The sequence below is a fragment of the Ambystoma mexicanum genome, chromosome 2p (assembly GCF_040938575.1).
Source record: "Ambystoma mexicanum isolate Mex_15411 chromosome 2p, UKY_AmexF1_1, whole genome shotgun sequence".
Taxonomy (NCBI): Eukaryota; Metazoa; Chordata; class Amphibia; order Caudata; family Ambystomatidae; genus Ambystoma; species Ambystoma mexicanum.
Window position 1 is genome coordinate 1,341,654,968 of NC_090923.1, and position 26,807 is coordinate 1,341,681,774.

At 44.5% G+C, this 26,807-nt stretch overlaps 1 protein-coding gene across 6 annotated transcripts in view; it reads right to left on the reverse strand.

Moving 5' to 3' along the window:
• Positions 1–26,807, reverse strand: part of MIEF2 (mitochondrial elongation factor 2) — a 226,562-nt gene that overhangs the window by 76,781 nt on the left and 122,974 nt on the right. The gene's annotated exons all lie outside the window — the stretch shown is intronic.

Below are 26,807 nucleotides of genomic sequence, written 5' to 3' on the forward strand. Positions count from 1 at the left end.
AGGGGGCACCAGAGGCAGTAACAGTGCTCCGCCACAGCCCGGTTTATTTATTTGCTCGATGTTTGTCGGGTCCGTGGACCTGATTAATTTATTTCCGCAATGCTGGTCGGATCCAGCATTGCAGAAATAAATTAATCGGGTCCACGGACCCGACAAACAACAAGCAAATAAATAAATAAACCAGGCCATGGCCTCACGGGTCCCATGAAATGGCTCGGAGGGCCGCATTGTGGCCCGCGGGCCGTGCGTTGGACAACCTTGCTATAAACTATCGCCCAATTGCCCTATTGGACCTTATAGGAAAAGTTTTCGGATCACTACTTCTGAAAAAATTTCAAACTTGGGCCTTGCGAGCCCCATGCAATGACAATTTTCAAACGGGCTTCAAAAAAACACTGGGAACAGCAATCAACATTTTCCTATTAACGGATTCCGGAATGCAGGCAGCAGCATAATCCTGTTGCTCCTGACCCTCTCCCTTTTATGATTGTTGGTGATTATGAACTCAAAAAAGAAAATTGATTCAGCCGATAACCCTGTACCTAAGAAACTGAAATCTACTTCAGGGATGGAGGAAACGCCTAGTACACAGGATATATATTCCTTGCTACTGAAGATGGCCCAAGATCTTGGAAAGGCGGTACAGGATGTGAGTGATGTCAAGTCCACTATGGAGGATGTTATCTTAAAGGTGTCACAGTTGGATTGCCGGGTTTCAGCCTTGGAAAGTGGTTCTGCATCCATTTCATCTGAGATGGCTGGGAGTTTTAGAGCCTATAACAGCCTGAAGGATGAGGTACAGAGAGGAAAGGACAAAAGCCTTGAACTGGATTTGAAGGTCAGAGCCAGGAATCCGAGGCTGGTTGGTGTGGAGGAGGATGCTTCAGAGGATTTGTTTAAGCTGGTATTGGACATTTTGAAAACTTCCTTTCACTATGATCTGGCTGTACTGGGAGACTTGGATAATGCTTAAAGGGTTGGCAGAAAAGATTGGTCTAAATCCAGACAGATTCTCATCTCCTTCACATTCACAAGGATCAAGGAGGAAGTGCTTAGGCTGGCAAGGCTGAAGGGCAAAGCCTACTATAAAGGGAAATAGGTTTTCACATGTGATACATGTGGACCAATCTGGTTTTGTGAAGGGTAGGAAGACCTTCAGTAATATTAGGAAGATTCTGAATATTGTATCTAAAGCAGGTGGCCAGGAGGGGGATAGCGCAGTTTTATCTTTGGATGCAGAGAAAGCATTCGATAGGGTGAATTGGAATTTCCTCTACACAGTGCTGGACAAGACGGGTTTTGGAGTAAGGTTTATTTCCTGGATTAAACTGTTATATTGCGAGCCGACGGCGGAGGTGGTCACCAATGGTGTGAGGTCGGGGAGGTTTTGTATGGAGAGAGGAACGAGGCAAGGGTGCCCCCTTTTGCCTATTTTATTTGTGTTGGCTTTGGAACCATTGGCCGAGTTTATTAGGAAGGCGGAGGATGTGGTTGGTCATTCATGTTGGAGGATAACGCAGAAGGTTTGGCTATTTGCAGATGATACACTCTTGGTCCTTGGTGACCTTAAGAAGTCAATACCGGCACTGATGGATGTTATGGCTAAATTCCATCTTTGTTCTGGATACAAAATTAATTGGTTATGCCTTTGACATTTTCGGTTGATAGAAAGTTCGTGGAGTATTTGGGTGTCAAATGGTGTCTGGATAAATTGCTATACTTGGGTGTTTGGTTAACTCCGGGGATTGGTGACATGGTTAAGGAGAATGCGCGGGTGATGAGTAGTGGTTTACGGACGGATCTTGAGAGATGGAGCCTATTGAATCTTTCTTTGTGGGGGAAGGTGAATGTCTTAAAGATGATATCTGGCCCGAGGATTAATTATGTTTTAAGTATGGTTCCTTTGATATTCCCTATGACGTTTTGGAGAGACTTGGACAGGATGATTCAGGAGTTTTTGTGGGACAGGAAGCCCCCGAGGCTGAAGTTGTGGAAATTACAGTTGCCATTGAATAAGGGGGGTCTTGGGGTGCCGAATTTCAGAGAATATCATCTGGCTTTCTTTTCGGAATTCTTGGTTCCCTTTGTGGCAGAGTCACAGGATGTTTGGGTAGAGGCAGAAATTAGCTTCAATGGGCCGCTTACATCGAGAGCTGTGTTGACTTCGGTCTCTAGGCAGAGTTGTGGTAATGATCTGTTGATGGGTAGCTTGAGGAGTGCATGGAAGAGTTTGTGTCGCTCATTGGATGTGGGTACTTTGAGGGAGCCTGGCGCATCGGTATGGCTGAATCCAGCTATCAAAATAGATGGCAAGGTGGTCTTTTGGGCGGATTGGTTTTTAGGAGGGGTGAGGTGGGTTGCTGACCTGTTTAATAATGATCGTTGGATGACCGCAAGGGCATTGCAACAACAGTATGGTATTCAAAACTTTAGAGCCTCTGACTTTGTGAAGCTTAAACGTGTGATTGGTGTTGTGGATTTGGAGAAGAAACTTGAACTGAGTCTGTTTGCAGTGAATTTGGAGGGATCGAAGGGGGGACTGGCCAGTCGCCTGTATAAAGTATTTGTGTCTTGCTTTCAAGGAAATGATTCTTTACGAGAGGATTGGGGCAGGAGGCACGGCTTGAATGTCACTGCGGATTTGTGGCAAAACATGTGCACGAATGTGAATTTGTGTTCACTGGGACTCACGGAGCGATCGAGACAGATACAAATTCTGAATCGGGTCTATTGGTCGCCTGTATCAAAGGGGGTTGCTGGAGAATGCAGAATGTTGGAGATGTTCAAGTGAAGTTGGGACATTAGAACATCTACTGTGGGACTGTAGGCAAGTGAGACTGTTCTGGGGTGAGATTGAACGGGTATTCAGCGAGGTGATTGTTGGTCTTCCTCATCTGGACTTTAGTGCGATTATTCTGAGGAGTGATGTGTCTTTGGATGATCTCACTCCGAGTGAGAAGAGGTGGTTGTTCCGAGGGGCGATGATTTTTAAAACAATTGTCTTGAGAAATTGGAAGAATGCTTTGACATTGGCCATTGGTACATGGTTGTCTGAGATGCATGATCTGGCGAACTTGGAGCGTGTGCTGTTTCGGAGAATTGGCAAATTGAGTTTGTTTGAGAAAATATGGGGTAGGTTTTTGCAGCTGTTTTGACTGTACATTGTCGTTATTAGGTAGGGGGGGGCTTTGTTGGGGTTTTCTGATTTATGTATCTTGATTTGTTCATTTTCCTGTTTAAACAGTTGTGATTTTCCTTTGTTAATTGCGTTGTTTTTTTCTATTTTTGATGGATTGTCTTGCTATCTGTAATGGCGGTAATGTAAATAAAAGTTTTTAAAAAAATACATTTTCCTATTAACCATCTTAAAAAGTAAAATGAAGGAAGGAAGTAAATGGCAAATAAAACTCTCAAACATCCCCATACTTGCCAGCAAGGTTGAGTACGATGCAAAATGGTGCTCGGCCTTCAAAAAATCTCCTCGCCAATGCGAGTGGGCTAGTCGTTTTTGCAAACCCTGCCTTTACCCAGAGCCTGAAGCGATCATAGGAAAAGTTAGGTACTATCAAGTATTCAACCAGGACCCCAGTTTCCTGGCAACTGTGTTCAGGAACATAAATAAAAACAAAATGGAAGTTTTGTTTTGTATATGAGAGGTTGAGAAAAATTAAAAGTTCACTGTCCCTAACCTACAATACCCGGGCCTAATAATTGGATTTTCTTCACATGTGCTTGTGATGTACGAACAACAGAAAAAACCCACAACTGTCAGGTACGCAGTTCAAACAAGATGTATTAGCTTTGTCAGGAGGGTTTGGGATCAACTCCTATCAAAAGGTAAAGGATCTTCATATAACAGAACAAGATATTCTTCTATGAGACCAAACTAAGCAAGACATTGTCAGGATGGAGGAAGTGCCTCAAATGCCCAACTAGGGGAATTCTATTTTTCTCCCAGAAATCCCCAATTTAACAGTCTCAGGGATTTAGCAGGAATACAGAGCATCATGCCAGTCTGTCCTATGGTTATTTATTTTATTTTATTTAATCATTTCTATTGCGCCAGTAACTTGCAAGTCTCGGGGCGCAGATCCATGGACACGTGGAGACAGACATGAAGACAAGACAATAGCTGGGTGTTTAGTGCATGAGTCTGGCTATACCGCAATGCTGATATTAATTGAAGAGATGAGCCTTCACCAGTTTGCGGAAGCGTAGATAGTTTGCTTCTTTTCTTATGTTGGTAGGCAGATTATTCCAAAGGCCTGCTGTAATGATCAGGAAGGATTTACCCAATCCAAGCTTGCGTTTGTGCGTGGCTACCGCAATCCTGTTTCGATCCGCTGATCTGAAACTGTGAAGAGGTGCGTATGTGTGTATTTAAGATTTCAGATATCCTGATGCTTTCCCATTAATGCATTTGTGAGGTAGAGCGAGGGCCTTGAATTGGGTTCTACTTTCGACTCTAAGCCAATGCAGCTCTTTCCTTGATTTGCTGATATGGTTGGATTTGGATTTGTACTTGATAATCCTGACTGCATTCATGTGAATGATTTGATAAACTTGGAGGCATGTTTTGTTTGCCCCCACCACGGTAGCAAAGTTACTTTCAGACAAATATGGTCTGATGGATTTTAGGAGTCTTAAGTAGTAGTTGCATGTTTTTTTTATATACTGTGTCTCTGCTTTGGCTCATAGAGATGCTTCCATCATCATGCCTAATGTTTTGACTTTATCCAGCACCTTAATCTGTGTATTTTCAATCTGGAATGAGCAGTAATCTGGAGGAAGAGAGTTTCTGGCCTGTTGGGATCCAAAGAACATCAACTCAGTTTTCTTGCCGTTTAGGCACATCCAGTTTATGTCCATCCACTGTTCTGTGATGGCGTATTTTCTGAGTAGGTTATCATCATTTTTGTGGTCCCCATTGAGTTCCATCGTTAGCTGCGCATCATCAGCGTAGTTTGTAAAAAAGATGTTTAAGTGATCTAATATGTGGCATAGCATTCTAACGTACAGGTTGAATAGCAGAGGTGACATTCTGGCTTCCTGTGGTGCCCCGCATAGGATTTCTCTTTCCATGGAGAATTTGTCTCCCCAATGGACCAGAGATGTCCCGTTTTTGAGAAATAACATTATCCATTTTTTTGCTGCCGATATACAGTTGGCCGTTTTACCCAGAGCTACTTCAAGCAGATTGTGATCTAACAGATCGAAGGCTGCACTGAGATCTAGTAAGATAAGAAGACCTGCTTTTCCTTTGTCCATGATGCTGAGCATCTGTGTCTGGAGGTATATCATGGGTGTTTCCGTACTGTGTGCTGGTCTAAATCCCGATTGTTGTGGATGGAGTGAGTCAGAGACTTCTACATGCGCCTGTAATTGTGCGGTGGCTACCATATCCATGATTTTCAGCTATAACTCCCTACACGCTGCTTGGCTAACTTAATCCTAGGGACTCTCACAAAGCACAGTGGGAATCAATAAAAAGCAGACCTAGAACACTGTTGTAAAGGGCTTTATTCAAAATTCACAAAAGAAGAGGTTCTACCTCAGCTTGTAGGATAAAAGTGCCTTTTCGTTAGAAGGAAAATCAAGAAAACAAATGTCTGGGTAGCTTCCCTTGTGCAAAAACTGGAAAACCAGTCAGTCTCTTTAGAGTTTAACCTTTTAACTGCCATGGGTCCCCCCCCCACCAGTGCCAAGGCCTTTTTTGGTGATTTCAGTATTTCACCATGCAAATTCTTCTAACATTTTTTCCTTCATTAACCCCTTAAGTGCCAAGGACGAGCTATCTCTATTTTATGAGCATGTGTGGACTTGCTACGGACCGGTATGTTTTCATTATTTATATCACTGTTTGTATTGTGTGTATTTTAATCGGCATATTATTTTTTCAATGTTGAATTACATAGACTTGCCCTGATGAAGGAAAAATGTTCCGAAATGCATTGGCTTTAGTCTGAAATATATATGGGTTGCGGTAAATGCTCCCTCACTAAGGAAATATCAGTGACAGCTTTATTCTTCCGATAAAATACTATATGAAAATCAACTGACAACCTCATCTTTATTATTTACCAACCTTGAAGTACTCCTGTGATACCCTGATAAGAACTATATTTTTGAATGTCTTGATTGAATGCCCGGATCCGGGCCCTTTTTGAGAGCGGTTGTGTGACCTTGTATTCTTACTTGGTCTTTAGCTGTTGGGGTCAGAAGAAGGATAAAGACTCTGATCTTCCATTTTTGTCTTATTCTTTATTAAAGAAAAAAGGGAAAAATCCCAACTTTTCCTAATCTATGGGTTTTACCTACCTAATTAACTAGGGTGCTCGCCAATTGTCAGCGAGTCCAAAACGAAGGTCTGTCTGCTGCACAAACTAATTTAACCTGACCCTACCACTACCAAAACAACTAAGGGACAGGAGAAGGAGTCCAAGATTCCTTTCAATAAAGTATTTGCAGATAGTTCTTTGTGACTACTTTATTAAAGTCATACAAATCAGATCTGTATTCCCTCTCTCCCTCCCTTCCTCCCTCCCTCCCCAATACTTGTTCTTTACTGGGACGAGTATGCACATTAAGAAAAAGAATGTGTTGCTTGAAATTAATCAAGGAAATGCCAAGGCACCCCCTTATGGGAAGAAATTCCAAATAAATCCTCAAATATGTTTATATAAATAGTCAAAATAGTTAAGTAAAACAAAATTCACAAATGTTTAGAAGAAAATAAAAACAAATTTAATATGCAAACACTCAGTTAATTCCTAACTAATACTGATCAAACTTTTTTCAAATTATACAAATCCAAAACATGGGTTAGTCGCCCCACTTACTTTAATTAAAGATATTGCATTATTTGTAAACAAACACAAAACACTTTTGAAGCAATGTAACCGAGTTGAGTTTACACAGGAGTTGTCCTCTATTTTTCACTGAGGTTTTGTTTTAGAGGATCGGATTCCTGTCCTCACTACGCATTTCGGGAATGTTAATATCCCTTCATCAGGTGAATGGAACTCTCTTCCTAAAACTAAAACGATCGGACTCAATAGGACCTCAATCTTAAAAAATAAACTTTGAAATCACACTGCTATAGAACATCTTATTGGGATGTACTGACCTTACTATGTCTCAGTTGTGTGTTGGGACACAACAATTTCAATAAACAATGCCACTGAAGAGAAGCCTCCACTATCGATGAACTAGTAAAGATAATAGTATGAGAGATATTGTATCAACTCGTCTAATAAACATTAACTAATTGAATCATTATTGTATCTAAATGCATATCTTAATCAAACTGATTTTCTGAGTTACTCACTGTTCTTGTTTTTTCTGAGAGCAGGGTGATAGAACCTGGACTATAAATGAATCAAGGTATTGCTAGTCTCAGTAATTGTCACATGTAATCGATATAAATAATGTGACCATTTGAGATTGAGTTAATTGACTTACTTGAGATCAAGCAGAACAACCTCTTGGGGCTTGCTTTAATGGTGTAACATTAACATGAGTCACAGTCCTGTAAGAGACTAAGGTTTGTGCATTGAATACATTATCATAACCCAGCTGGGTCTGTATAATTTACAATACCCTTTCCCAACTCCTACAAGTCACTCCTTACCTCGTGATTCAGTATAGAAGGACAGTCACAGGACGGAAAGCAGCTCGCAAGCGTCCTCCCGTCCCGGACCCGTCCAGTATGTGTATCCGCGAGCGTGCACATTCCCATAAGGATTGCTGGTCCCCTTTCCGGGTCTGCCGTTTTCCCTTTACATCTCTCATGCATGGACATCACCACCTGGGTCTCAGCTGAGATTTGGGTTTCTTATTCTCGGGTTGCATGGCCAGTTCACATCCGGTTCTCTGAACTGTCTTTGCCTTTTTTCTTTCTTGTCTGTCGGGTCCCCTGCCTTGTTAGTGGTACTGGCCTAGTGTCTTGACCCGCTGGTCCACCGCTGAGTTTCAGCGGTCATGCCACCTCAGTCTTTCAGCTCAGGATGCCTTTGCTTTTCTCGGGTTTCTCACCACTCTTCAGAAGCTTTTCCCAAACTGCATGTCAACCCAGGAAGCTGTGCATCATCCGTTCCTCCAGTACAGCTCGACCAGCTGGTTTGAACTTCCTGGTCTTCTACCTCTCATGTCTCTATGCCTTAGTTTTATGACGATGGGCTGGGACTCCCCGTGCACAACTTGTGCTCTTGTCTTACTTGTGCTATGCATTACTCCAGCGGTTTTCTTTGTCTCAGTATCAGAAAAGTATTTCCATTCAGTTTTTCTCACGGATTCTATATAACAATAACAAACATCAACTTGTTTTTCATGTCTTCCAGTAGATTTTCTTAGCAGTGGGCTATAGGTGGGCTGGTTAGGGAGAGCCTCATCGGAATGGGAGTCCTTGTCCCCAAGAGGGACAGTCTCTCCTGGTGCGTTCACGCGTGTCTCTACCCATCACCTCCCTAGCCTCACTGGGAAAGGCTCCCCCGGGGACAAGTAACTGAAACCCACGATTCATCAAAATAGGCAGGACCGCCCCCTTTGCTTTATGCTTCTCTGGAAGTACTCCGTTCTACCTTTCCTTTGGAAAATAAAAGTTAATTAATGTTATTTATGAGGGTCTACAGGCTTATGTAGGACGTATGTTATCAACTGAGTGAATTGCTAAACTTTGTGAGCAAAATAAGGAGGTTGTTGGGTTTACTCTAGCCCCCTACTCACCAACCCCCCCATCTCCAATAGAAGTGGTTGCCACATTGGCAGTAGTGTAAAACATTGAGCTGGAAGGTGTTAAAACAATGCTCAAATAAAGGGTCATCTTTTGAATACAAAACGAAAGCCAAACTGCTGATCATCCAAATCAGTGGCTTCACGCAGAAGTGACATGATCAAAATCCAGGAATAGCAATTCCCACTTGGATCGATTTTTACTGATTTAGGGTTTTTGTGTGTGCTCTTTTTATTATTAGAGTGCTCCACATAGAAAAGAAGATTAGAAGTAATACGTACAATATCAATACAGGTAGAAAGGAAAGTAAGCCTATACATTTTCTTGACATTCAGCAAAGCGATATCATAAGCTTTATTACAAAGAAAGCAACAGACTCCACCTTTGGTGGCACGCAAAGGACTTCTTTTCGACTATGATCCAGATAATTAAGCATGTAGAAGTGGAAGATAGTGGAGTGATGGGGCTGCTACGATATGTTAGTCCTGGCCTTAAGAGGTTATCAGGAGGGGAGCTTTTTTTGAGTCTCGGGGAAGCCAAATTACTTGCTACTCACCTGAAAGGGTTATGTTCCAAAGTCATATCGAGAGGAAGGTTGAACAGAAGGTCCCAAGTCATTGATTTGGACATCCCGATTGGCTGCAAGATTGAATAGGTAGGTAGCTAGGTTCCCTGCCATGGGTAGCCTTGCGGACGAGTGTGGAGAGTACCTCGACCTCCCCATGTTAACCTGTGGGTGTAGCGGGCTGCTAGGGACTTGTCCAGTCGCTACCCGAAGTGTGACCCGGATGGCAAAAATGTAGAGTTTCAGTTGGCACGTTACCACCCCAAATACACAATATCCCATCCTGTGTAGTTTCTTTGTGGAGAGAGGAGCCACAGAACGATATAATTCAAGATACCTTTTATGCCCTACTGGCAATACAAGAAAAGGGTCCTGGTGTTAAATAACAAAATCCCTTAACTTGCAGAAGCAAAGCACGTTGTATGAGAGTGAGAAATAAAACGCGAGGGCAAAAGAGACACAGGGGGGGGCAAAAGAGAAACAGGGAGAGCGTCAATGGCGTGGCACCATGCAGCAGGAGATTCCAAGATGGCAATGGACGGCACACTTCAACTTCTCACCGGATCACATTAGTGGTTATTTGGGCTATCAAGGGATTCACCAATCTGAAAGGCCCACCAATAATCCCATAATGGGTAACATCCAATCAAAAGAGGAAGTCGAAACAGAGCTCAACCTTATCCAGGATGAGGCTGGAAGGAGGACAAAAAGGAGCTGTGAGGTTAGATCCCAGAGAAGACAGACATACTGCATTATACTCCCTGTCAGACGAGGGAGAGAGATCATTGAAAGGAGCACGTCCTAGGAGAAGGCCACCCACCTTTAGGGAAGAATACCCTAGGTGGAGCAGATCCGTGTGCCGGCTTGTTGCTGCAGTCTTTGATTGAGCCCAGGTGAGGCCGGCATGCTTAAGCAGAGTGGGGCTGGCCATGAGCAGGCTGTTCCTGGTGTCTTTGAGCCCAGATATGGGAGGTCGGGGGGTGGGGGGGAGCTATTCCCAGGTGGACGAGGGCCACTGCAGCGTCTAATTTCAGGTAGCCTGGCAAGCTCGAGCAGAGCAGGGCCAAGAGAAAGCGGTTCCTTGTGTTTGGTGCTGATCCTTGGCCCCTCTGCTTGATTAAGAACTGTTTCAATTGGACTACCCCTGGAGTTGTTGATTTTGAAAGAATCAAAGAAGATCAACTGGTAAAGAACGCTATCTGTTGGAAAGAGACCCATAGCTCCCTCAGCTGCTCTTTAATCTTTACACATTAGTTTTAAGCAATATAATGCTAATTCCACACAGTCTTTTGTGGAATTATGCCGATGGAAAGATAATGCACCATGCGCTGTATTGAGATGTAATTATTTTTTTTACCAATTACTTTTAAACTTCTTTTTATGTGCGTTGGATGGAAAATACATAGGACTTTCTGAACTACCAAGCCAATTGACAATTAGTTCTATAATTTATTCTTCAAATCTGAGAAGTACTGATCTGTGGCTGGATCCCTCTCCATCTATACTTGTTTTTTTGACATATACGCTTATCTCAAGGGTGTGGTATCAGACATGGAACTTTGAACCAGGAACCACATAATCTCCTGCACCTAGAGTCGAGAATTCTCTGCTTCCAAGAGGTTTTTCTGGATATACTGTGGGGTAGCGGGACTGCAGGCTTGCTGCTTTTGAGCCACCATAAATAGGGTTGTGTTGCTAATGAGTGCTGCCAGGAGAATTTCCTGAGAACCTGCGAGGAGTGACTGGGCATGTTGTGTTCTGAAAAAAGTGTTACATCATGGCACTAAGAAAAGCAGCTAAGAGGATTCCCTGTAAATCATATGGGAGCCTAAAATTAAGGGCGAGTTAAAGACAGAAAAAGGCTGAAGGAAGAATGAAGGAGGGAGTGGAACGTGTGGGCCAGGACAATCAACATCTCCAGGACAATGGCAAGTGTTCTTGGACTGGTTTGCGGAAGCAACGAAGTGGGTTAGAGAATCACGATTAAGGTCTAAGAGATGCAAAGAATAAGGTGAAGACTGAAATGCATAAATTAAAAAATACACAGAAAAAAGGGATCAGGTCCACCTAACCCTATGACCAAATAACTTCATCATAACCATAACGAGCACTGGAGAGTAAGGCAGAAGTGGGGGAAAGAGATAGTGGGTGCTTCAAAAGCAAATCGCAACATAGGGAAAGCTTCTGCAGCAGTATCGATGCACACAGAAGCTGCGAGTTTTCAGTGCACTGTCCAAAATCCCAAAAAAGCCCATAGCACAAACACTGCAACATCTCCCACCCAGTGTACGCCCTGGCTGGGCAAGTGAGCGCTTCCGCAACCATTATCTGCTGCTCACATACTTGTACAGGTGCTGTGCATGATGCACTGGGAATGCAATTTGTTTGGCCGTTGTGGTAACAGTAAATGTCCTTTGGATTTGAGGGGATTTCAATAATTTGCCTGAAGACTTCCTTGAATTTTAGGCCAGAGAGTAAGATATGCTCCAAATCTTTGTTGCTCAGACTGGAATAGTGGGCTCAAATTAACAATGCCCTGAAGCCTTTGCAAGCAGGTTTCAATGCAGACTATGAGATAAAAGATCTTGTTATTAATCTATCGAGAAGATCTTGGACTCCTGCTAAAAGCACAGTATTGAACAAATGTCTGTATTTAAGACACTGAGCATGGTCTAAGAATAATGACAAATATATAGGTGGAAATTATTATCAGCCCAATGATAATTATGCTGTTAATAAACATGATTTAAATCACACCTTGGACTGGGAGAACAACGTAATTGGAACATAGGTATTAGACTTATCACTATGGTGACATGGATTAGTAGGAGGTGAAGGACTCACCAGTATACTTGCAATTAGTTTGCACATTTATGCATTTATTGTGAACTCTATGAATTAGCTAACCACTATTATTGTAAATGTGTTTTAGTGTCTCTCCTTCCTTACCAATCCTCCCCTTACCAACTCCATATTTTTTGTTTTGATCAAAATAACATTTTTGTTTGGGATGGCATAATGTTGAGATGGACAATATAACGCATCATTTCATGTTACATTATTTTTAATTTCAATCCTTTGAACACTGGAAATGTGATGATTATCACTCATGATAATGAATCTTAATTGTACATATGTAAAGTTTAGCCCTGTCTTGATGAGGAACAAATGGTCTAAACATTTGTCACCATAGGAGCAATACACATAAAACTCTGTGACGAACAACTACTAGGGTCAAGTTACTAATTACAATTTAAGGGGGCGGGCGCTCGCCAAGGATGATATACCATGTAAGGTTTTAGAAAATTAAGGTATGGGGATACGTTAGCTCACCCAGTGAAGCGACAGTCCAACTACCAAAACTTAATTGAGTGGAGAGTGCAGAGTGATGGAACAGACCCCACCTATTTCCAATCATTAAGGATTAAAGGGCTTTTTAGATTTGATTTCAGGTTTGGCGCTTTCAGATTGGACAAGTGCCCGGAGAAGGCAAAAGCCCGTTCCATGATTTTTTAGGGCAGCAAAATATGAACATCTAGGTTGGTTGCAAAATCAGTTCCTGTGCCAAGGAGCAGGTCTCCCTTCAGGTACACCTAGTAGCGCTTTATGTGATGAATCCTGGGTGTTTAGTTTGAAGGTGTCGGCCCAGTTGCGTTTCAACTTTTGTTTAAAGCACATCTGGGATTTTCTGCTAATCATAAAGTGAATTTGCAGCCTCCCCAGGTAAAGAAAAATATTAGACACTGCCCATTTGGGTAAGGGGGTGGGATATAACTAAACTTGCCACATTAAGTCAAAATGGTTCTTAAAGCAAGAGCTTGTCTGATGAGGTGGGGACAGAGACCCAGAATATACCAGTCTGCCCTCTTTAGCTTTATTTGCATATGTACGCACACATATAAGACGGCAAGGGGAAATCTGTGAAATAAGATCCCCAGAATGCAGGGGGCTAAAGTTATGTATTCAATTTAGCAACCCATCAATAAATGAAGGTGGTCAGAAGGAAGCACAAATTGTGCCTGCAAAATGGGATTCGATGAAGATTTGGTTCATTTCCTGTTAATTTATCGTCGTTTTCTGTGTTTTGAATAAATGCCGACATGCGTGGACGCTATGTTTTATATAATTGATTGTAATTATCAGTTGTTATATATAGCTTGTTTAAAAATGTTAAAACCGCTTTTCTGGGCTTGTTCTATGTAAAATGTATGCAATAGGATACATATTTTTAAATGTTGCTAACTTAATGGAGAAATAAAATTAAATACATATTGATTGAGGAATACTGGGCATTACGTGGTAGGCTTTACAAATCTCTTCAGTGGGGCTTTTGCGATTACCTCCTGTGCAAAGTATCCAAAGAGGACAGGGTTTCAACAATGACACTGCTATAATAAGTAAGGACATTTACTGAAAGATAATTTGCATGGTGGCAACCAACTCAAAACTTGCACCAAAAAAATAGGCCAACTGAAACCACAGCAGGCTCACTGGCCAACATTCTCGTACAGTCCAGGCCTCTGTCCTGGCTATACTGCTACAGAAGTCTCATCCACGCAGCACCTCCTTCCAGGCCTCGGCACTGTGGCCCAAAGCAACTAGCGAGCACCAATTTAGGGTTCCCCAAGAAACATGTTGTTCCTGAGCTACAAATTGGGGATCACTTCTCTACTTCCTTCACCACATATTCTACCAGGGTCCGTCCACCATCGTCCAGTGACTGGTGCACTCAAGGATTTATAAGCCACTACTAGCTCAACTGCACTGCAACACTGCTATATACAATGCAGTGTGGCGATCCAATATGCTCCTTCGAGGGGCTTACCCAGATACTCAAGCAGGAGTCGTAGCAGACATGATATTATGTTCTGAACAGTTGAGGCTTGGAGAACAGTGCAATTGAGATTGCATGGGGAACCACTATAGACAGGGTTTGGGGCAAAACTCTGGATGGGGCACTGGTAAGCGAGAGTGTGCATCTGCGGCCCGGGAGAGGGAACAAGGGCGCCCTGTTGGTAGCAGGGATCGGGAGTGTCCTGGATGAGCGTTACTACCTCTGAAGGGGGAGAAAGCCTCCAGGATCCCACTCCATCAACCCTCTGGGAAGCACAATGGGTAGCTGCCATACAAACCCAGTCCCTTTAGGCTCACACACCAGGATGGGGAGTTCTGTCAAGTCAGCAATATATAAAAAGACATTGCAGCAAAAAAGGATTCAGGATCGTAACATAAGCAGAGGGAGGGATTGGAGAAGGGATGATGAAACTAAGATACTACTGAACAATATTGGGTGAAATTGACACCATGGTACAGATGAGACGGGGAAGCAGTGCAACTGGGAGGAAAGCGGGCATCTAAACCTGGTGGTCTTGGAAGGACTATAACTGAGCACCACAGGAAGCCAGAACTGAGCCACAAGAGAGGAGAGAAGAATTGCAAACAACATAAACGTTCTGGTTGCATGCATGTTAGAGACTGGGTCAACAATTAACAGTGCATACACAGAATCAATGAATCTATATTTATTCTGCCTGCCCTTTCCCTAGTCATATAACTGTCAGGGCTGGCATGAATGAGACTGCAGTCCATCTTTATCCTGGCTTAGATGCATGCATAAACTGATTCACTAGGCTGGCAAAAATAACAATCAAGTTCACGTCTGACATTTGTCTATTTTTGGCCATTAACACTTTGATCCCTCGAGTCTGGACATGCAACCAACCTTAACAGTTCCTGTGACACTGTGTGGTGCGAGACATTAGAAACACTAAGTGGGGCAGCATCACAGCAGGCTACCATTTCCAAGAATTAGAGTGCTTTCAATATGCGTTTTGAATCTTAATGGAGTAGATTCCCCATAACGCCACATCTAAAAGGGTAAATCAATTTCTTTTTTTAAACACAAGCGTGAACGTTTTTTGTGAAATTAAAAAAAAACGTTTTACCCAATACAGTAAACGTGTCACTAGATGAAAACAATATGCCAGTTAAACAGATGGACTAATATGTGTTCGTGCTCAGCACATATTTAAACGCATCACACTGACAGCCATACGTTTCATGCAAATTAATCTTAATCGTACACTTCTTCGACCACTTCTCTAACCCAGCAGCAAATAGATGGAAAGGTGTTGCAGATTCAGATATGTATTTTTATTGCCTTTCTTATCAGAGCAATGTAAGAGACCTTTGATTAACACAATCCTAAACCAAAATAATTCAACAGTGCTCCATAGATCTTAGGCCTCCTCAAATAGGAGTGCCCGTCAACATAAAAGGTTAGAGAAAAAACCGCTACAGCACTTCTAAATGCAGAAGCTCCAGCAATGCGGGGAGGGGACAGTAAGTGGCGTAGAGGAACTAAAGAACAATTATGCAGACTAAAACTCAAGAAGGACCACCAGATAAATCGATCTGAGATGAGCTACAAAGTGAATCCCTAGAGGAGTGGGACATAAAATAAGTAGGTCTATTGATAAGTAGGTAGGATACGGGGGAAACGAGGGGGGGACCAGAGGGGAAGGAGAGGAGGGGAGGAAAAGTCAGCTTCATCTGCTCTTGAAAGATTGGGTGGGGCAATGAATCGCCACCCATCAACCCATCCACAAGTTCGAGCAGTAGTATTAATGTGCTCAGTCTGCAAGACACAAAACAAACCAGAATAAAGACAATTAGAAGATAGGCTTGTGGCTAATAGAAAAATGATCCTCGGGGCCCTGGAAAGGCACAGACGTTTGAAGGCCTGTAAAAGGCACACACTCCAGGAGACCTATGTACTGCATCCTAGACTGGTGAGTTCAGCAGGACCTTCATCATAAGAAAGATATTGAGTAAAAAATCACTGTATATATAAATATTTCTGAAACCCCAAGTAGGATCAATCAGCTCTATAATCCATAAGGTTGATGCTACACTAGGAGGCTACCTTATTACAAAGGTAACACTTGTCCTGCAGACCTGCATCAGTGCTCTGGGGCACATACCAAAAGCTGTAGAACCGACCAAGGAGTGTTCAAGTAGAAAAACCTGGCCAGAGTGGGATAGATATATTGCCGCAAAGGGGAAAAAGGGGCAATTACAAAATGTTCAACGTCAAGTCGTCTGGAAGTTACCTGCATGGCCTTTGCTCGTCTAAGCACCAGGGCTCAACTAAAAATATTGAAACATAGGAAACCACCCTTCCCCCACCATCCGTGGGATCTTTCAGCTTTCCAAGTGCAATTCTCACCTTACCCCCCCCCCCCCAATCCATAAGATGGAATCGGGTACATTACTGGAAGGTAAAAAACCAGTGGGTGGGTCATCCTGATTGTGTCTAGATGGCCCTATCATGATAAATTAAAAGGGGACTCGGCACCCTCCTGTGACGATTCACAAGGTGTCGTTACTTCTCCCCAGGGGGATCCCTTTTGCATGAGGCTAGGGAGGTGTAGACACTAGTCAATAGCCCCTCTGCTTTAATGTGGTTTAATGTGGGAGGACCATGGGGAGGGACTCCCCCCCCCCCCCATGGGGAGGGACCCCCCCACCCTGGGATAAGGACGATCACCTGGGGTATAGCCCATTGAATGTGGTTACTCCAACATTCCCTTAGCCCTCCCTAATGTCCAGAGCCACTGCATTGAAAGCAAACCTATGTGTTGTAACATAGGGACTAAACCCAAAAGTACTAGGACGAGGAAGAACACAGGAAACAAAGATCATTGACTGTGATAACACTGGTACGAGGTGACCCCAAGGAGGCATGAGGATTAAGATTGTAACAAAGAAGAAGGATTTGTGTTATCTGCAAGGGAGAAACTAGATACAATGTATAGAAAGGAACAGCGGACCATCAGAGGTGTCAAGCCCAGCTGCGTAGCCGAACGCAGCCAGAACGAGAAGCACAGTGGTGGCAGGCACAGCGGTATCCAGTTCTGCTGTTGTAAGCAGCAGGCACCCACATTCTCCAGTGCGGGAGGTTCAAACACCCACCGACAGCTGGGGTAAGGCTAGGGTAAAGTGGAGAGCGGCAAGGACACGCTGTATAAGTTCTCCGTCCACTGAATGGAGGCAGACCGAATACCAAAGCCAGGAAGACATTGCAAAGCCACGAGTGCAGAGGAGAGAAGCCCACAGAGCAAGTGTGTCCCAGTCCCAGAAGTCCCGGCAACATGCCAGAGCCCCATAAGAGGTAAGCGGAGGTACACAAGAACCATAGAGGATGCAGGGGTTGACACAGAGGCTAAGGTGGCTTTCCCCCAGCCTATTATTAGCAAGGATGTTAATGAACATAAGGAGAGAAGGGTCTGGGACCCCAAACAGTGAGAAAGAAATGTGCCAAGCAATACCGGGGAAGGGAGTCATTCCCCCCTGGCCTTATAATTGTGTTATAATGCGCTTAATACTAGAGATTGGTTTCTAAACACGGGATCGGGATACGAACCCTTGTTGTGCTGCATTGTTGTGCTTCCAAGACAAACGCGTTGCCCCTGAGCAATCCCCCCTCAACCCCTTGTGGAGAACTGTATTGAATAATACCAGGCGAAGGGAGGTATTCTCTTGGTCATGGGCTGCGAGTTGTACTGGAGACACTAGGGGAAGGGAGTCATTCCCCCTGGTTTCACTGGAAACGACTTTTCTACAGTAGATCTTGTGATGAATCCTATGTCGTCTCTTCTCCCCAAAGCGGAGACTCTTTCCATGAGGCCAGGAACGTGAGGCAGCTACCCGAAAGTCCCTCTGGGGGTGGTACTCAGCGAGTGGATCTCATGGGAGGGATTCCCCCCTATGGAATACAGGGAGTACATTATGGGATAACGCAATATAATACACCATCACCCACCTTTCTTCCATCACCTTCTTCTCCTTTCTCTGGCCAAACAAGTTCCCCCATTTATTTGTGCTATAGTAATGCTACTGCTAGTACTGGGACGAGGAAGATCAGGACGGACTCCACGGAACTGTAACCTCAATATACTGAGGCAAGGAAGAAGCTCTACAACAGAAAGAACTCACAACATCATTGTAATGAGCAGTTTAGCTTTTGTGTTTCATGGAACTTAAAAAGGAAAGAAGGACTAACTACACTGTCAGTTCCTCTCGGGAGGCACAAGGCAAGCACCATGCAGAAGGAAGAGAAGAACCAGCAGCTACCTATTGAGACGTGGCAGAAGGCGAGACAGCACCCCTAACCTGCTTGAAAACAGACCAAAGGCGCGAAGAGTGGTGAGGCTAGGTACGTGTAGCTGGCTTCCAGGAAGTGCTGGGGAGCCGTGTATGGCAATGTGCAGAAAGGAAAATACGCAGAAGAACCATTGGAAGATCCAAGGAGACCAGTTACCAAGGCGAGACACTGGGAGCCCATACTGAAGGTACAGGGGTGGACCGGGGACCTAGAGTGATCCGAAAAGCCAATACAAAGGGGTCTGGGATCTGAGAAAGAAATATAGAAACAGGGGTTTGGGAACCGAGAAGCCAGTGTGAAGGGGTTGAGGACTTGAGAAAGAGAAACCAATGTGAGGGGGTCTGGGACCCAAGGATAAGAAATCATAACACGGGCAGGGACCCTTTGAAGGATGAAAGAGAGACAGTATTCCTGGCAGGGGAGTGTACCAGGGATACTGTGAAGAGCCAGACAAATATACGCAGAGAGACTGCATGCCTGGCAGTATTTTCGCAACTAGAAATACTTGTGTACAGGTGCTTTATAAATGCCATATCATATCGCATATCGGGGAAGTGTACCAGGGATACTGTGAAGTGTCAGTAAAGCATACCCAGGGGTTAAGGACCCAACCGTGCATGAGGACAAGGTGCTCCAACAAGCTCTCTTTGTTGCAGTACCTGGTAAGGTCGAATACCAGGTCTATCCAAGTGAGTCACTGGACGGGCTCATCTGGTAAAGAAAGGCCATGGGAAAGGTGACAGTCTCCTTACTTTGTTGTACTGCAAACAAAAGCCTGAGAAACACCAGGGGAAGGGAGACAGCCCCCTTACTTTGTGGAACTGTAAATACAAGCCTGAGAAAGGCCAGAGGATGGAATCCAGTCCCCCTACATTGTGCAACTGTAAAAAGAAGCATGAGAAAGGCCTGGGGAAGGGAGACATTCCGTCTACTTGTGAACTGTGTTCGTCCATAAGAAGGGAGTCATTCTTCTGGATGCAGAAGAGACTTATCCAGTTTAGTTCATTTATAAGTGCAAGGGACAGAAGTAGGATTTGGACACAGGCCGGTGGACTTTTTAGCTACGGATATTCTGACAGTTCCTTAGTTTTTGTTGAGGCAGGGAAACCCCTCGAGTTAGGCACAGGTTTCCTTCTTTCTTTTGGTATAAATAAACGTCTTTGCCCAAAAGCATGCCACCTTTGTCAGTCTCATCACACACTTCCAATACACAAGATATATAAACCTCTCCACCAACCAGTGTTGGATCAAGACCATACGAAGAAACCCCCAGCCCACCTGGTGAAAAGCCTTCTCATACTGATCAAGGTAGACCTTGACTCTTGCTTGCAGAACAAATCACAAGAGCTTGGTAGCCTTGTGTTCGATACAGTGAATCGCACCTGAACAAAACCAGTCTGATCAACACCAATAACACCAGACAAGATTTCCTCTGGCCTACATGCCAACATTCATCCAAATATTTGTTTGACACATTAGGCCACAATTCTTTGTGCAAGTTGCGTAAGGCACTATATAGGTCTACCAGTTGGGGGGGGGGGGGGGTTGGGGGGTCTGTTGGAAAATGCAGCCATGAAGACCATTATTAGCCCATCATTGCCAGATGGCTTTCCTTTCGTTATTGCCGAAATGTCCTGAGTCACTTCTTAAAGTGCAATAGGGGTCTGCAATTTATGTGTGTCTGCACTGCTTAAGACTCCAACAGGGCAGTTTAACCAGGTCTGAAGGAGAGGACTGCGGGGGGGAGTGGTGGGTGGGTTTTACAGAGCCCCACAGAAATCACCAATAAGATTAGCAATTCCCAAGTCACCATCTGTCGTTTCTGATTCTTAACTCCAGTAATAATGTTCCTTTCTGCCCTTAAAATGTTTTTTTTAAAGCAATTAAGCTAACACTTCGCCTGTGTATTTTGTTTCTCCAATACGTTTTGGTATAAGAGAGGACCATAGGTATTGCTGATTCCAAAGATTTTATAATGAATTCAAGGTGCCACTGAGGAGGTTTTGGGGCACACAAGGCTCCCACACAAGATCATCTCCAGGCACGTTATGCACCAAAGAAGTTACCTGGACCCTTAACTGTCCAGGTTATTTTGCATCCTCATATGGCAGGGATCACAGATTGAAAGGAATGCACAACAAATTGGGTGAAGGTGGTGAAAAATTCAGACTGTAGCTAAATCACCTCCTGATAGCCAGCTCGCTGATGTTATGAAAGTTGAAAAGAACAATCACAGATCAGTTATTATTATTGGACTTAGAGAGACAAACACAGAAGATACGACCGATTTGTTAATGAAAACATAATAAATTGAGATGGTGAGATATGAACGGATTATGAAAAAGTAAACGGATGATCTTGGGGGTGGATAAGACTCCAGACATCTTATAAATCAAGATCACTAAAAGTGCAGCACGGCCCTATGTGATTTAATGTGTAACAGGGTCACAATAGACTTGGTCTTCGGTTCAATCCTCTACCTCATCATCAACCTTTGCTTCAGGTCAATCCAGAAGTGCTTATATCCTTCTGGTTTGGGCCCCAAGCATTAGGGTGAAACTGTGCATTCTTGATCATTCCATTTGCCCGAATCCACAAACCTTAGAGATCAGTGATACGATTGTAGACTTTAGGTTCTTATGTAATGTAATGTAACATGGCATTTGTATACCACCTATTCCCATCTGTATGGCCTCAAAGCGCTGTAGGTGAATGCCCCTGGAGGACCGAGGTATGAAAGATTGGTCAGAGGAGTTTAGAATGTGTGTTTGCATTTTAGCCATTGTAAAAGGTAGGTTGGGGTGGCCAAGTCCCTGCTAGCGACCCATGTCGAGCATGCGAGTCAGCTGGACCGAATTTCTATCGTGGGACTTAGCTGCATTATAATGGCAGAGGTGTTGTACAATGCGTCTTCAAATGGTGAATGACTGCAGATGTGTGCGGGTGGGTGGCCGTTCCTTTGGAGGGATACGGCTATCTTCCATCATGTTGGAGTGTGATTTGTACCCGTGAGTCATGGCTGATTACTGGTTTCGTTGACAGAGTGCAGGTCCGGTCATGCTGGTCTCCAGGGGTCCTTTCTGTTCGTGCTCGGCACTTTCTTGGAGACTCCTCAAGTGACTCGTAAAGGACCCTCCGTCTACCTATCTGGAGGTGGAATTCACGCGAGAGTCAAGTTAGGTTAGTGAAACGGTATGGGGTAAGAGCCAGGCCTTGAGTGTCTAGAGGAAAGCAAAGCAATCTTATATGCGGCAGATGTTAAGAGGGATGGACTTTCATATTGACTTGGGAAGATAGCTCAGGGGCAACGTGCTTGCCTTGGACGCAAGAAGACACAAAGCACCACAGGTTTGATCCACAGGTCTGCGCTTAGACACCTCTGGGTATTAAGCACGTTATAAATAACCTATCATATCATATCATATAGTGGGTGCTTGGACTCAAAAAGGAGGATTCGCCTATTCTGGTCAATTTTGTGACAGGGATAACAAAGAGAAGAGCGGTGCATGATCTCAGGTTTCTGTCGGGTCCGTCGTGGATGAACTTGTGTTGTAGATGTTCTTGGCCTGTGTTGTACAGTGCACGGTGCGGAATGCACAAAGCCTCTTATGGCGAATGGCCATTCATCCTTTATTTCCCTTCAATCCTATCCAGTAAGTTATAGTGTTGACAGAGAGTGCACACAAAGGGGACTAAGAACTTAGCACATAGATTCTTGGTCTACTCTACACTAAAAGTAGACCAAGAGCGTGGTTGTTCGAGCAATATGGGCTAAACGGTCTAAATGGCTCCTGGGCTCCTCAATTGCAAAACCCCAAACATAACATCGCGTTGTAGAATGGTTGGGCAATGACACATGGATCTATGTGGGACACAAGATCTGTGTCAGTTCAGGGAAAGGGTTGGGCCAAATGCTTACATGAGCTAGGGGGGGGGGGAGCTAGCTGGAAGATCTCAAAATAACACGTTCCGAGTAAAACGATGATAGGGATGGGACACACAAAGATGGATCTTCTTGGTGTATCCAACATCTCGAGTGGGCTTTCCTCAAATGTTTGTCATGAAATTTTGTAACCAAATCTTAAAAGGGTCCTGGTCCCTCTACGGCTACCCTATTACACAAATTAATATCCCCAATATGTGGCCAACATAAAGATCCAAAACCTATTCTTACCATCTTCTTTGCCTCCTAGCTAATCCCTAAACCTAAACACAAAAAGTTCCAACTCATGGACAACTAAAGTCTTGACAAATCCCATTTGTAAATGTCCAGCCCTTAACACAACACAAAGTTGCCCTGTGAAACATTTGCAGTGTTACTTCAAGGTGTTGCCCAAATCCTTGACCATCCATCCAGTCTTTCTGCTTTCATGATGCACCATTAGACCGCTCTCAGGCTTGTGGTTTTTGAGGTTTCGGCCTCTCATATTCCAGTTTGTACTGGGGGGTTTCTTCAGTGCTTCTCACTGCAGTCTTGGATCCCTCACAAACATTTGATATTCGTTTTGCCCAACCTCTTTTGTAGTGCTTAGGTGGAGTGTACATGAATGGCTAGAGTCCTGAACACCTGGTCTTGTGCTTTCGGGTTGGGGGATCTCTCATGCTTCCCTTAATTGTCTCATAACAATGTGGTGGGCAACTTCCTTGCATTGGTTACTTGGTATTTTTGGCCTCACCTGGCGGTTCCACAGTTTTACAGATGATGCAGGACTTCACAGTCATCTCTGATTTTCTATTGTAACTTCTGGTGGCTCTGCAGCGTTTCACATCTTCCCATGCTCTGCGAGCTGGACCACGTGCCTCCTAGCCGCTTTGCCATTTGTCTCTCTTTTGTGGGTAAGTGTGAGCAATTATCACATGTTGGCCTGCAGTTTCTGCGGGTTTGCAATCTGCCAAAAGAGAAGCACAAGTTACTTACCGACTGTAACGTTCTTTCGACTGGATGTTCCTACCACGTATTCCTCATCTTGTGATAATTCGTTATCTCCAGCTTCGCTGCTTCGGAAAAAAAAAATTCTCGGCAGAGGCCGCTGTGCTCGAGGTCGTGGCGTCAATAGCCCCTCGACGTACTCCGTACTCTGTCGACGTCACAGATGGTATAGCAAATAAACCCTTGTTAGAGGAGGCAGTGTCCAAACAATAATGTTTAACAAAAGTATCCATTGTTTTCCTGGTTGCAGCTGCACAAATATCTGCTGCTGGGACTCCCCTCTTTAGAGCCGCAGGAGGAGCCATTCCCCTTGTAGAATGGGCACGAAGCCCATCTGGTGGTTCTTTTCCCGCTAATCTGTAGCATTCAACTCTGGCTAATATGATCCAGCGGGAAATGGTCTGTTTTGTTACAGATAAGCCTAATTTATGACCAGTATAACCCACAAACAGTTGGTCACTTGTCTCAATTTAGCCATCCTTGAGATGTAAAAATTAAGAGCCCTCTTGGGATATAATCTGTGTAATCTCTCCTCTTCTTTGCCCAGATGAGGAGGAGGATAAAAGGTTGGTAGCACTATTTTTTGTGACAAATGGAAGTCCGAGACTACTTTTGGCAAGAACGAAGGTTTAACTTTAAGGACTACCTTATCTTTATAAAAAATAGTATATGGTGGTTTGCATGAGAGAGCCTGAAGTTCGCTAACCCTGTGGGCTGATGATAGGGCCCACAAGGGGGACAGTTTTTAGAGTCAAAAGCCTCAATGGACATGAGTGCAGGGGCTCAAAAGGTATGCAAGTCAAGAATTTTAATACTAAATTTAAGTACCAAGTTGGTACATGAAAAGGTACTGGAGGGTATATATTAGTAAGCCCCTTTAAGAATTGAATTATTAACAATATTTTGAAATATGAAACCTCTTCTGAGGAGCGCTTGAAAATGGACAGCGCAGCAAGGTATCCTTTGATTGTTCCTATCTGGAGCCCCAGATTAGCTAGATGTAGTAGAAAAGAGAGCACCATTGGGGTGCCACACTGAAAAGGGTCCACATCCTTGTCTTTGCACCAGTTACTAAACGTGTTCCAGCGACATCGGTACAAAGACTTTGTTGATGGTCTTCTGGCTGAAAGCAAGATTTCCATTACGTCATCCGGAAGATCCCAATCCTTGTATCTCAACCTCTCAGAAACCATGCGTGAAGGTTTAGGTTCTTGACCTCTGGATGGAGAACCTGACCTTCCTCTTGCGAGAGAAGATCCTCTCTTTGCGGAAGACGTATTGGAGGGCAGATGGACATTTCTAGAAGGTCCAGGTACCACGTCCTCCTGGCCCAATCCGGGGCAATTAGGATCATGGTGTTCCTGAACTTTCTCAACCTCCTGATTACTTGAGGAATCATGGGGACTGGGGGAAACGCGTACAGCAGTGGAAACTTCCACTCCACTACGAATGCGTCTCCCAGAGCTCGTCTTTGAGGAGATTTCCTTGAGCAGTACTGATCGCACTTCCGGTTGATCGCGGTGGCAAACAGATCCACTTGAGGGGTTCCCCAAAGGGTGAAGATCTCCAGAAGGACTTCCTGAGCCAGCCCCCACTCGTGAGAGACCGTGCTCTGCCTGCTCAGAGCGTCTGCCGCCGTGTTGTTCTCTCCGGCTAGGTGAATTGCCGACAGAGATTCCTTCTCGTATTGCCCAGAACCAGAGCTGCATTGCTTCTCTGCACAGTGGCAGTTACCCTACTCCTCCTCTTTTGTTGAGGTAGTACATGGCCACCGTGTTGTCCGTCATTATCAGGACATTCTTTCCCTGTACAGAGGGCAGAAAGGCCTTCAGAGCTAGTCCGATTGCCCTCAGCTCCAACAGGTTGATGTGTAGTTTGGACTCCGATGGAGACCAACGACCGCTGATTGTCAGATCGTTGGTGTGTGCCCCCCACCCCGTGAGTGAGGCGTCCGTCACTACCGCTATCTCCGGCCATGGTTGCCAAAAAGACTCTCCCTTGAGAATGTTGTTGTTGCAAGCCCACCATAGAAGATCCTGAGCAACTGCGTTCGGGACTTGCAGAAGATCCGACATATTCCCTGAGAACTGGGACCACTGAGTTCTGAGTGCCCATTGAAGGGATCTCATTCTCAACTTGGCCTCTGGTACTAGGAAAATGCAGGATGCCAGGAGGCCGAGCAACCTGAGAAAAATCGAAAGCCGGTAGATGTTGGGCATTCTGAAACTTCGTTACCATCTGCTGGATGTGGAGAGCTCTCACTTCGGGAGGCGAGGCTTTTCCCGATGAAGTGTCCAAGGCTGCTCCGATAAACTGGAGTTTCTGGAATGGTATCATGTGGGACTTCTTGAAATTGAGGGAGAAGCCCAATTTGTGGAGGAAGTGGCAGGTGATCGAACAATGTTCCTGAGTTTGTTCTGGAGAACTTGCTCTGATCAACCAGTCGTCCAGGTAGGGATATATGTGAATACCTCCTCTCCTGAGACTTGCTGCCACAACCGCCAACAGTTTGGTGAAAACCCTCAGGGCGGAGGTCAACCCGAATGGCAGAACTCGAAACTGATAATGAGAATTGCCAATCGCGAACCTCAGGTACTTTCTGTGCTTTGGATGGATTGGCACATGAAAGTAAGCATCCTGAAGGTCCAATGATACCAACCAATCTTGGAGTTGGAGAGCCTGAAGGATCTGAGAAAGTCACCATCTTGAACTTGTCCAAGTTTCTCAAGTCCAAGATGGGTCTCAGTCCTCTGTCCTTTTTTGGGATGAGAAAATATGGGGAGTACCAACCCCTGTTCCTCTCCGCTACAGGTACCAGTTCTATGGCACCTTTCTCTAGCAGGGTTAAAATTTCCTGCAACAGGAGCAGATTCGGAATTTTGGCGGAGTTGGTTCCCGGTGGATGATTCTGAGGCCTTTTTAGAAAGGGGAGACAGTAACCTTGGGCTACTGTTTCCAGTGCCCAAGCATCTGAGCTAATGATGCCCCGCCATTCCTTCAGATGCTGAGAGATCCAGCCTCCCACTGGTGTTTTGTGCAACAAGGTCTCAGAGGGATTTGGAGGCGGCTGCAGGAGTGGCTGAGGGTACAGATGCCGCTCCTGAGGCTGATTTTGCACCTCTTCCTCGTGCTCCACGAGGGAAGTTTCTTTTGCCCCTTGGAGAAGCCTGTCATCTTCCTCTACCAAAAGAGGAGTATATCAAAAAGAACGACCCCTCCAGGAAGATGAGCCGGAATAGGGTTTTAGAGGCTGGCGCAAAGAGGCGCTAAGTGATTTAGCTGCCGCTTTCGAGGTCTGAAGTTTTTCTAGGCTTTCATCAGCCTTTCTGCCAAAGAGCCATCAAAGGGCATGTTGAGGAGTCTAGCTTGCACGTCTGGGGCAAACGCCGACTTCCTCAACCACGCAAATCAGCGT